At 40.0% G+C, this 12,880-nt stretch overlaps 1 long non-coding RNA gene across 1 annotated transcript in view; it reads left to right on the top strand.

The window, feature by feature from the left end:
• The window catches only part of LOC139041352 (uncharacterized), a 138,091-nt gene extending 131,296 nt beyond the window's left edge, over positions 1 to 6,795 (top strand). Inside the window, exon 3 of the long non-coding RNA XR_011496341.1 lies at positions 6,206 to 6,795. This is a non-coding gene — a long non-coding RNA (uncharacterized lncRNA). The remainder of the gene's footprint in view (positions 1 to 6,205) is intronic.
• The last annotated feature ends 6,085 nt before the right edge of the window (positions 6,796 to 12,880 follow it).

The raw sequence follows: 12,880 nt of genomic DNA, 5'->3' as shown, positions 1-12,880 counted from the left end.
TATTGTCTAATTAGTGAACCACTAGTCTAAGTGTTCAGAGTAGGCATATGATCCAATTCTGACTATTAATAAATAAAGAAAATTTTATTAGAAACACCTAGGAAAAGTTTCTTCACATTGTCAAGAAGGCCACAAGAAGACATGTCCTTTCCTCTGGATTATGCCATGTCAGACTGATCACCTTGACTGCTACCTTGCTACCATCTGGAAAATAAAACTTTGCCCAAGCCTAGTGGACTGGAGGAACAGCAAACTCTGGGCCCTAGATTTCCTAAGTCAAGTAACTCGGAATCCCATACTATCTTGGGATTTCTTTTTATGTTAGAGAACAAAAGTTTTAGTACTTAATGCACTTTGAAGTGGAGTTTCTGTTACTTGCTGCTGAAAACCCCCTAAATAGTCTATATAATATACTCGTTCCTTAAACCTACCTGGAAGAAAGGGAAATTTTCAACCATATAGCTCATTGTTTTTGAAAGGTAAAACCAAATCTGTATTACAAGACATTTCTCTCTCTTTTTCCTCCTAATTCATTTAAAGAATTGATTTAAAAGCAGAGAAAAATCATTTGGAAAAAATAGCATGCAGCTTTCTTGGCTCAACCAAATATATATTGATTTCTTGCTAGAGGGAAGGAGAAATAAGCTTCTATCTCCTACAGCTTACTGCTAGAATCAGTTCTTTGCTATCTCTAGATTGCTTTGTTATCTTCATTATTCTCCCCCCATTTTTTTCTTTTAATGGAAAGTGACTGCTTTTGGGGGCAGCTGGACTGAAGGGTCAACCTCAACTTTTTAGGGACATACTCGGTGAAATAAGTCAAAAGGGCTCTTTGGTTATCACAGGAAGGAAAATTTCTATCCAGAGAAAGACTACTCTTTATGACTGATCTCACAGTTTAGACTTGTCTTTGAATCACCAGCCACAGGTAGGGACAATCTGTACAGCAGAAACCAGAGGGAAACTTGGCTGAAAGTAAAGGGTTATTGCAAGGTCAGGTCTTCTTTCTGTGTAATTCAAGGTGTAACTTACTTGAAAGCACTGATTATAAAGCTGACACGTTGTTTCAGAACTTATGCAGAAATAGGAAATGCATCCTTTGATGTATTCCTTTCGGACAAGCCTTCATCTCGTAGATCACAGTGGACGAGGATTTCAGTTCTTCAGGTCTTGAGTCTCTCTCTTGAAGAGGATAGAAAATTGGGCTGTAAACTTCTTGGAACATGTAGATGAGAGAAAAATCTACATTCCTTTGAAGACTGTTTAGATATTCATCATGCATGCCTGAAATGTAGTCACTCTGTTTTAACAACACTTCGACAACTGGAATTGCCTGGGAGTGAAAAGAGGAGATAGAGGGAAAGAAGCTGGCTTGTAAGGCAGGAATAAGGGTTTTGAGGGGTACTGGAAGATCTGAAACTGTCCTCCAAGAGTCTTGAGCACCATCACTCTCTCTCAATCCTGTCACACAAAGAGCTTTCCAGTGAGCCCACTCTACATTTAAGCAGTGACTTTTCCCCCTGTCTCTAGCAAGCTCTATGGGTATCAGGAACAAACTATACAATCTTCCTCTTTTTACTGAGGAAGATTGGCCCTGAGCTAACATCCGTGCTCATCTTCCTGTACTCTATATGTGGGTTGCCTGCCACTGCATGGTTTGATAAGCGGTCGGTAGGACCACGCCCAGGATTGGAAACTGTGAACCCCGGGCTGCTGAAGTGGAATGCCCAAAGCCAACCGCTAAGCCACCTGGCCGGCCACAAATGGCAACTATTTTGAAAGCATTTTCCTATATATCTCTATTTTCTCCCACTTTATACTTCCTTCTTCCAAATCTTTATTTTCCCCAGGTACTATTCCATCACGTCTTGTTTTGGTAATTAACCTAAGAAGCAAGACAAATTCATGAAATGAGATGGAATTGCTACTTCTTGCCTCCGTCTTTGCAAAGCCAGCTCACTGTCTTTCCAGATGTAATATGCTTATTTTAACAATGGCTTCTTATATTTTTAATCCAAAGTGTTGATTCTAAAGGAGATGGTTTTAGACCAGAGGAGGGAGGGTGAGTCGTGCCATGGTCGATTTGTAGCATGGACGGCTCTTGGGAACTCTCTTAGTTGGGCTCCATGCGGGCTATAACTACAGTTGAGTTTACCTGATTCTTCCTACTACCTCCTTCACTCCTCAGTTCCAATATACAGCTCAAGTTCTTCTGATTTATCTTGTAAACATATAACTCCAGAATATATATCTGCATCTCTATCTATCATCTCTCTCTCTCTCTCATCTATCTATCCTTAAAATCCTTCAATGGAGTTTCACAGCTTTTTGGGAGAATGTGGAGGGTAAAGTTAAATTTCTTAACAGGCCTTCCTAAACTGATCCTGGATTATCTACCCAACCTCATTTATAGCAAATCCCCATCTCAGACTTTCCCCTTCAGAAACATTGTACTTTTTATATTTTGCCTCCCTCACACAAAACACACACACGCATGCCCAAACACACATACATCATGCTGCTGCACAGTCAGTGCTTTGCTCCTGCTATTTCTTCCCCCTTGAATACCTTTTCTTCTGTGCTCAGCTCTTCCCTGCTCATTTATATGATACATGCTCTATAACCATCCTCACCATAGACTTAACTAAGCACCCTTTAGTGCCTCTGTACTGAAATTAATGATTTCTTCCTTGATGTTGAAAGGAATTATTTTAGGATCTGTCTTCTTGTCTAGACTGTAATGCTACTGAAGGCAGGGACAATGTTTTATTCAGCTCTAAATTCCCTAGTGAATAGTGAGAAACTCAGTCAGAATTAGTTGAGTGGAATTGAATGTGAATTGAAAACCAGGGCTCTGTTAGTTGCATGTTTGTTCTGCAATGGGCTCTTTGGCCTAACTTCAGGAGAACAAATAATATCTGCTATCAATGACTGCCAGGAGTGTGGTTAGAGGAAATCTAGTGCCATGATTGATTAGTGATGTCTGCCTTGGGCAGAATTACAAAGGACAGGTTTGTCAGTGCACTTTCCAAATCTCCAGTTCTTTGACCATGGCTTTTTTGAAGGATTTGTACACTTTGGTCCAAATAAAATCTCTAAGAGCTCTTTCTCTTCTTTTATAACTGGTTTCTCAGCCATCACTGTTGTGACAGAAGTAGAGAAGTGACGTTAATAAACACTTTCTTTTTGAGTCAAAAGCATCATATTTTTTTTCTTTGGCCTGCAATCCTATTAAGAATTAAGGAGCAGATGTTCAAGGCTAATTCCCAGAAGCTCATGGGTAAAACTTCAGAAAGTTAACTTTGTGTTTCAAGACTAAGCATTCTGAATGACAGGGTAATCCTGGACCCAGGTGCTTGAACCCTCACAATAGTTTAAAGAAGAACAACTGGTTGTTCCACTAAGAATCTGTGCCTACCCTTTTTGTCTTAAAGGGGCCAGCCTCTACGTCTGTGTTTTTCCCACTATTCAGAGCTGTTTGAGTAGGCTAACTTATCAGACTAACTGACGGATAGAGCATCCAGCTTTTTCTTACCTAGTATGATAAGAGATATCTTTGCACAAATTTCCATGAAAATTGATATAAACTGTTACGCTGTGTTCCAAGGTCCTAACACCAAGGACAGAAATAAACATAATTACTCAGGCTACTACCACTATGTTCAAATATACTATTCAAAACTATGGGGAGGGATGAGGTTTCAACCTAAAAGGGCCAGATATTTTCACATCTGAGGGAACATTGCATTCATAAATAGAAGACTCTCAAGCAAATGAAAAGATTCACCCATCAGTTGTGTGCAGGAGCTCTGTTAGGTGGGGGATGCAAAGAAGAATGGAGCTATCTCTGAACTCATAGCATTTATATTTTAATGGGGGAGTCAAGATGTGTTTATAATTAACTGTAAAGCAGACTAGAGTGTGCATTGTACCAGCAGTGCAAGTAAAATGCCAAGTGAGCATAGCAAATGGAGACGTAGAAACCTTCAGAAGGAGGTATCTTCAATGGTATTTGGAGAAGGGATGAAAGCAATGGAATCCTGGGTGGAACAAATATCAAAGCAGGAATACAGAGATTTCAGATCAGTTCTCAGACTACTTCCGATGTTCTAAGTACTATGCTAGGTCCTACGGACAGAGAGATATGAGTAAAACATAGTACCTGGAATTTTCAATCTAATAGTGGGAAAGTCCATAGCAGGTTTATGGAGAAAACTTAGGCTTGTTTGGCTCAAATTTTGCTGTAAAAGATGAATAGTGGAAAGACAGAGTATGACCAGAGAATAAAAAGCCTTGATTGAAAAGCCAAGGACTTCAGTACTATTTTATAAGGAGTAATTGAGAGCTCAGGGGAATGGAAGTGACATGGTATCTTTTCTTTGTTTTAATTATATGGTATCTCTAGTTACTTGAAATCATTTGGTGGAAACGTTTAATGATTTAAAAGTACATTAAAGTGTCATTGATTTGGGTCCCATTAATCTTTTTATAATTCCAACAAGGACTGGACTAAAATTTACTTTTGCATTATCTATGAGGAAAGGATTTGATTTTTAAATGAACCAAGAGGATGTTTGAGATTCTTGAAGGAATATTTTCATTTCAAACTGGTTTTAAGTACTTAGTTGTTTGCATGCCCATAGTATATATGCTTATGGATTGGGTTTCATTAATGCCAGATTAGCTAAAGATTACTATAATTAATAAGTTCTATCACTCAGGCTCTCAATTATTTAAGACACCATCATTTCAAAAATGATGCAAAAATTTAACCTTATTGGTGGGTTTTTATTTTTGCAATATTCTTTGAGATATGACCACTTTGGGAATTGATGTCCAGTTTGAGCTGGGGTTCTAAAGAAATTTTCCCATTCTTTCATGAGAAAGCTTTTCCTATGGGGACAAATGGATCTTACTTCACTGTTTTCCTACATCCCTACCATCTGTAAGATTTCTCAACTGTTTTTAACAGTCATGGTCATCAACACTTTGGGTTTGGGGCTAAATACAATCAATGTCACATCCTGGAAATGAAACTCCATACCAATCAAAAAGGAATCTGAGTATCCTACTATTCCACACTAAAATCCTAAGGATCAAACATACTGGTATCATATACGTAATTAGCATCCTTCAATGACCCAGTGAAATCATTTTCACTCTTACTAAAGTGTAAACATTTGAGGACAGGAATTATGTCTCACTCATCTTTATAACCCCAGGGTCTAGAACGCCATTTGGAATGAGATAGATGCTAAAGAGCAACTGTTTGAATTGATGAAAAGATCGGAATGTTTGATGAGCTCACTGAGCAGCTTCCATCAACCAAGGCATAAATAATCAAAAACAATTCTCTAGTGAACACCTAACTTGGATTCCCAGAAGAAAGATGATGTTGTTTTCATTACTTTACATGGACAAACTACCACAGTGGATACAGAGTCTTGGAAAACATTTACATAAGGTTTCTTGTTCTCGATTTGAATGTGAATTTCCAAAAACCTTTCCCAAGATAAGAAATCCAATTTCTCATTTTACTTCTTAGGTCAACACTTTAGTAGTTAGAAAGATGCTAAGAAATACCACTCTATGTAAAATTATGGCTCTCCAATGGATTGTCATTGTAAAAGGTGACAATAACTGGTAGTAATTCACAATAACTGCTAATCTGCTAATAACTGGTAGCAGTAAGCACACAGATAAAATGCACCCTCCAAGGTTTGGGTTCATGGCATTTAGACATGATCATGGTCACTCTCCAGAGAAATGTGCAGAATTCTTGAATGGTAAAATATTTGAAAAGTTACTATTACAGGAAACTAAATAATTAGCAACAGACATTGGACAGCTACTATAGACTTTGCTGTTAAAGGCTCACAAGAGAAATTCGTAAATAGTATTGAGGTGAACAGCCTAATAAAAGGAACAAACTTACCCATTTGTTCTGCATTTTTCTTGCTTTTACCCCATAAGACAGTACTGTTGTTCTGGTTCAAATTCTGAAGGACCCCCTAATAAATGATTCTGATGATATTCTCTATATCCTTTATAGTTTCTTTTGTGGTTTTGATAATTTTTAAGCAGAATAGAAACTGTTTGTTTTTTCCATATTTGCTGTGAAGGACATATGTAATTATTTTTTTTTTTTGCTTGAGGAAAATTGTCTCTGAGCTAACATCTGTGCCAATCTTCTTCCACTTTACAGGTAGGATGCTGCCACAGCGTGGTGTGATGAGTCATGTGTGGGTCTGTGCCTGGGACCTGAATCCATGAACCCTGGGCCACTGAAGTGGAGCATGGGAACTTAACCACTATGCCACCTGGCCGGCCCCAGGACATACGTAATTTTGATGTGTGGATGCGCTCCATGGAAGGACATGAATTGTTAAGTGCCGTACGCGGCTCCAAGCCACAGGGGCAGTGTAATGCAGACTGAGGCTCTCAGGACTGGCTTCCTGGGGCTGCATGTGTGGTGCTTCAAAGATGCAGGGGAGGAAGAATGGGGTCACCATATTTAAACACCCCAAGTATAAACAACAATGCTCACCACCATTCCCATTATTCAGTGAAGACTATTAATAAACATTCAAGTTATAGAAACTTAATATACAAGCAGAATTGAGCAAATTAGGTAGGCAAATGGGAAAACTGGACTTCTTTCTCCAATTAACCACCAAATGTTGGATATTATCTTGATATAAATAGACTACATATCCAGCCTTCAGAATTAAGACTTTCTTTCTTTCTTTTTTCCTGTGCATCTATCTAGATAACTTTAAAGATTATTGTTGCTAATTCCCCATATTCTTTTTGCTTATAGCCTTTTAGAATGCCTAATCAGAACTCATAGTGGTCCCTTGGTAAATAAAAGTGAGGCATATTGGAATTGTTAAAAAGAATTACTGGTCTTGGTTCTAACAAATGTAAGATGATCAGAAATTACTGAAGGTGCATCATATTTTGTGTGTCACGTAAGATATATTATTTTGGAAAAGACAGACATCAGATGCCCCCTCCCTCCTCATCCTGCCCTCAGCCCCCACCACCACACAGGTGCTATACAGGTAGAAGGAAAGGTTCCTGTGATCTATATAAAGTAGGTGAAAATGTATTCCTTTGAGATGAGCTTGAAGTATTACATTGACCTTTCTCCTGATAAGTCCCTTGGCTTCACAGGGGTAGCATTTCTCTCTTGATACTACACACTGACATTTTAACAATTACAATGGGACTTCCCTGAACTGGGAATATTGTGAGTGCTACAATTCTTAGGATCTTGTCACCCTTCACCACCCTGGAGAGGGGGAGAGAGATTCTCTATTCCATTATTAACAATTTTTCATAGTGGGTGGAGATCCTAATGTGATTGGTAAGCTTGATGCATTCATGGGGCCACATTTTACCAGTGGGTCAGGTCAGGTCTCAGACTTGGAGTCAGCTTTGAGGACATCAATTTAGGATAGAGGAAAGTCTGATTTAGCTTTGCAAGCCTAAGTTTAACTCTACAGCAACACATTCTAATGAACACCCACAGGCCGTGGGCGGGGGCTGTTCATTGTGTATTTGCTCAGTCATTAAGAAACTAGTTATTGTTCTAGTGTTTATCACCCCTTCAGCAGAATCAGGGAAGGGAGGAGGTGTGACTGGCAGGGGTGATAAACTAAAATTGCCATAGCAAAGTAGAGAAGGGTTTTGGACTATTATGAATCCTTATTTCCTTGAAGCGTGATGGCGATAATGCTTTGTCAACCCTTGTGATGCCAGCAGGCATTCTGAGTTCTATAAAGTTTTCTATGATTCAGGAAGCCAGACTAATTTCTGTCTTCACAATGTTACCCCATAACTACTGGGTTGGTTCTATTTCTGGTATTACAGACACTTGAAGATATAGACAGGAATAGACTAAGACTCAAGTTCTGGATACATTTACAGTCTATTTGGGGAAAGAAGACAAAAACATAAAATAAATAGAATACAAGGCAGCATTCATTAGCTTTCAGATGAGTAGAAGAAAAAAATGTGTTGTAACTGTTCAAAGGGGTAGGTGGCATTTGTGGACTGGGGTGGGGAGGAAAAGTCTGATCCACGGAAGACAGGCAATAATTGATAGAATTCAACTAGGCAACTAGCACACACCATTGGCGGGAGTTTAAACTGGTACAGCCACTTAGGAAAGCGATTTAGCAAAATCTCTTAAAATTGTTTATGGGCACAGTTTTCCATCCAGCAATAGTTCTTGTTAGAGGCTACCCTGGGAAATATTCACATGCTCCCACAAGGAGACATGTCTGAGGATGTTAATGGTAGCGGTGGATATAGCAGTGCACATTGGGAACAACCCAAGGGAATAAGCTAACATGTAGCCGCATCACAGAATCCTCTGTGGGTTTGAAAAACAATCAGATCACTCTACGTTAAAAACATGGAAAAACATCCAAGAAACGATGTTAAATAAACAAAGTCACATGCAATCTGATCTTACTTAGGTTTAGAAAAACATAAAATAACATGTATGTAAATGAAAATACCTAGAAAAAGTAGGAGGAGATGCACTAAATTGTTGGCATTGGATTCGTTTAGATAAAGACCTAGGACTGGGCATAAGTTTAAAGGGGATATAAGCTTTAGCTGAGTATGTATTTACATTATTCATATAGTTAAATTTTTATGAAACAATTTTTTTATGAAGAGTTCAAATAGGCAGAAGGAGAAGCTAGGAAGAGCTTCTCTGGTGCAGGAAGCAGTAAGGTATCTGAGAAAATACGCAAATGTGTGTCCACCCCCTCAAATAATCCTTAACTCCTTGTTGCCCACCCTTCCAGTCTAGCTCCTCTCAGGTTTTGCCGTCTTAAAAGGCAAACGTGATTGAGTTACTCCCCTGCGTAAAAGGACAAAGATCGAACTCAACATGCCATCCAAGGACCTCAGGCATCTGACCTTATTCTCCTCTCCAGTTCATTTCTCTCCCATCGCTTTCCTGCATCTTCAACTCCAGCTAAACCAAATCACTTGCAGTTTTGTGCCTGTACCACACTATCTGTACCTCCATTATTTGCCCATGCCCCTGGAAAGATGCTCTCTGCTTCTGCCACCTAGTAATCCTCAAGGCTGTCAAGTCCCATGTGAGGATTTTCCTGAGAGCATCACCTCTCTCACTGTGAATTTGCATCTCCTTCATTTTTGCCTGCATTTTAGGCTGCAGGCAAAATACTTCTATCACCTACATCACTGTCTTGGACTTATTTTTCAATGCCAAAACTTTAATAAACTTTGGTGGTTTAAATTCTTTGAGTAGGGGCTACATACGGCAGAAATTCATTCACTTACTCCTGCTTTCATTTAACAAACAATTGAGTGCCTGTTATATTCCAGGCAGTGTGCTAGGTGCTGGAGAATGCAAAATTGAGGAAAACATGATCACATCCTCAAGAATCTTATAATCTAGAGGTAAAGGAAGAAATGGATGGAGAGGTTAAAAGAAAAATGAAGACGATGTTATGCCATGGGGAGGGGTACTTCGCAAAAGAGGATGTGGTGGACATTTGATGTTGCTTTGGCTGCCTACTTCCATTCCTCCCATTTCCTAATAGTGTCTGATTTTCCTACAGGAAGGACCTCACTAGATTATGTCTGGCTCGCCCCAGCCCGACAGCAGGCAAGTATTCCAAGCAAGACCAGACACCCTCTTCACTCCTGCCATTATCGTCTTGAGTAGAGGTACATGAGGACAAATGTTTTGGTCACTTCCAAGGCAACAGCAGCTCCAGACTGCGCCAGCCCAGTAGTTTCTGCAAGTGTTTCTTTTCCTGTCCTGCTTCCAGCCCCAGTCTCCTGCTTCTCTCCATTCTGTGAGGTATCACGCATCCAATCATATTTCTCTTTTTGCTATAATTTCCCAGGGAGTTAGTTTCTGTCATTTGTGATCTGTAACTCTGATACCCTGGGCAAGCAGTAGCCAATGCCACAGAGTAGTCAAAGGTTCAAAGCCTGAATAACAGCATTTGGATTCCATATAGTAGGTCTCAATGCAATTCAGGTTTGAAGTTGGGTCATAGGTTGATTACAGGGGTGCAGCCAGCTGGTGGGTTATATGAGTTGGAGCTGCTCATCCCACTATGCCTGACTGTTCTTTCTCTTGTGGTTAGTTGCATTTTTGAAGATTTGGATAAAGAAGGAGATAACGAATTCCAAGGAATTAATTTCTCCATAGGCTGAATGGACCTATTGGTAGCTGTCAAAGTCCACTAATATATGAGTCATTTTTATAGATAGGAACAACCTGGAGCCGGCAAGCTTGCTTTGTAAGCCTTTCTTAGGTGCTGAATCTCTTCAGAATTTGTCTTACCTGAGCAAGAGTTTTTTTTTTTCAATTGGCTAGTTTATTCACTTGGGCTTGTTTTGGGAACCAGTCAATGATTAATATGGCTTTTAAGTGCCTCAGGAATTCAAGGAGATGGAAGATGTCTGGGTCCCTGATTGACTTCACGGAACAAACCTTTCCCCGCTGCTCACTTCTGACATAAGCAGATGGCTTGAGTCAGCCATCCAGTCTTACACTTTCCTTCTTTGCACTTGTACCTGAGGGCAGGACGGTGGCTGAGGCTCTATATAAGTTCAAGTTTAATTAAGACAAAAACACCTGTAAATTAATCATTTAGTTCCCTATTAAGTGTTGATTATCAGTGAGAATGGAAACACTTTGTTTTGCTAGGTGAGCTCCCTCCGAACTGCCTGTCTCAGAGGTGATCCATCAAAGTACTTCTCCTCTAGGAAACATTGTCCAATCCTACTTCCGACCAGGTATGATTTTTCCTCCCCCTCCTCTTGACCCTCCTGCCCTCCACTAAATTGTCAAAGCACTTTTATGGTGTTGAGGTTAAGTGCTCTGACTTTAGAGGCAGAGAGAACTGTGGTTCAAATCTATGGCTCTGCTGCCTCTGTGCTGTGTGACCTAGGGAAAAATTCTTCACTTCTCTGAACCTCATTTTTGTCCTCTACAAATTTGGTATAATAACTAGCTCATAGTGTTTACTTTGAAGACGAAATAAGAAAACAGACATTAAAGGAACATAGTTGGCCATGTAGCAATTTAGTTATTGATGGTTGTTTTTGATGATTATTATTTATGTATTCATTGTTGATAATATTCGTTAATAATCTCTTTCACAGCACTTACCAAAATCTATAATATTCTTATTTGTTTTCTCCCCCAGGAGAACATAAAAAGCTTTATTCTTGTGTGTTTTGTTCATCATTGTATCCCAAGTATACAGAACAAAGTAGGGCAAATATTTGTAAGATAAGCTTTTGCAAGTGCTGTTATTCTATTATTCTGCCTCATGTTATTGCTGTTCTAGACCACGAGGCCGACGTTATTCATGCATGCATGCTGAGAACCTAGCACAGTGTTTGGAAGAGCGTAGACACGCAGCATCTATTATTAAATGAATGAAGAAACTAAAGCTGCATCTGTCCCAATTATCCCTCTAATTAGAAGCTTTCTTCATGACAGACACTGTGGCTTATCTTTGTATCCATGGAACCTAAGAGGTGTCCAGTAAACATTTGCTGAATTTGTTCTGTGAAAATTGAGAGGAGAGATTTGTGACTTCATTACAGAATTGCAATGGGCTGAGTTCATTTCTGCCAGTTCTTCTATGTTCTGTCTGCCTTGGTTTATTTCTGGTCTCTATTGTGGAACCTGGTGTGAGAATCTAACAACAGGAAGACAAGAGGGATTAACTCAATAAGTACTGAATGATTGTTCCCAATAAACCAACAATAGTCCTTCCTAATTCCTATTCAGCCCCCACAACTGCATCATGGCAGGTGAGAGAAGTCAGTCACATTCTGTCCCCGCTTCTTCAGCCGTCATGAATATGCCAGTGAAAAACCAGTAGTGTGGAGGACAGACCAGAAGGCGTAGATAACTCCCGTAAGAGTAACAGGCAGCCTTCGAGGGGACCCGGAAGGAGGGGCTGGCTTTCACTGGGAGCGGTGGTGCTATAATAGGCTGATTATGTAAACACATGAGTCTTGGGCCCTTTTAAACACCAGCTCATTTAGCTGCCCTCTTTCCCACAAAAGACTGCTTTCTGTCACTGTGCAGGGTGGAAAGGAAGGGAGAAGTCTGACATTAAAGGGAGCTGACTGCTCCTTTCAGCATCCGGGACAATTCCTCTGATTGCTTTACCCACCAAATGGCTCTCCCTCCACCATCAGTGGGTAGGACCTGGCTAATGCTCTCCGGTCAAGACATTGCCCAGGAGTAACCAACAATGTCCACTAGAATGAGGAACAGTAATTGCAAAAATGAGCTGCCTGAATTAATAACCCAATTAATACTTAACTTGCAATAACTAGTTAACTCTCACCCTCTCTTACTCCTTTGAACAGGCACCTTAGAGCAGGATGACCTGAATGACATTGTAATCCCATTGAATGAAATTGTAATCCCAATTCTGCTAGGCTCCAGGATCACTACAAAGGTCCCTTACTAGTTGTGTGACTTTGAAAAAGTCACTAAACCTCTCTGGGTCTTAGCTGTAAATATAATGTTATACCTGCCTGAAGATGCCAGGCTTGGCTTGGTCTTTTGATGTCTCTTGCGCCTCTCACGTTGTCATACCATGAAAACACTCCAGATAGTCCCAGTCTAGAGTAGTTGTGGGGGGTTAAATGGGGACATATTGGTGATATTCTCAGTTGACCCCACTCTCCTTTCAAAATTTCCCCCAAAATGTTGGTTATGTGGAGATATAAAGAAACATCATGTCAGAGCCACATGCAGGTTGATAAAAAGTAAAAAATACAGAAGGGCTCTGAACAAGTCCTTGCAGCAGTGTCCTCTCAGGTGGGAACCAGAGAACCTAAAAGGCGC

The sequence above is a fragment of the Equus asinus genome, chromosome 21 (genome assembly GCF_041296235.1).
Source record: "Equus asinus isolate D_3611 breed Donkey chromosome 21, EquAss-T2T_v2, whole genome shotgun sequence".
Lineage (NCBI taxonomy): Eukaryota > Metazoa > Chordata > Mammalia > Perissodactyla > Equidae > Equus > Equus asinus.
The sequence above is the reverse complement of the archived record's forward strand: the minus strand, read 5'-3'. Positions and strand labels throughout refer to the sequence as shown.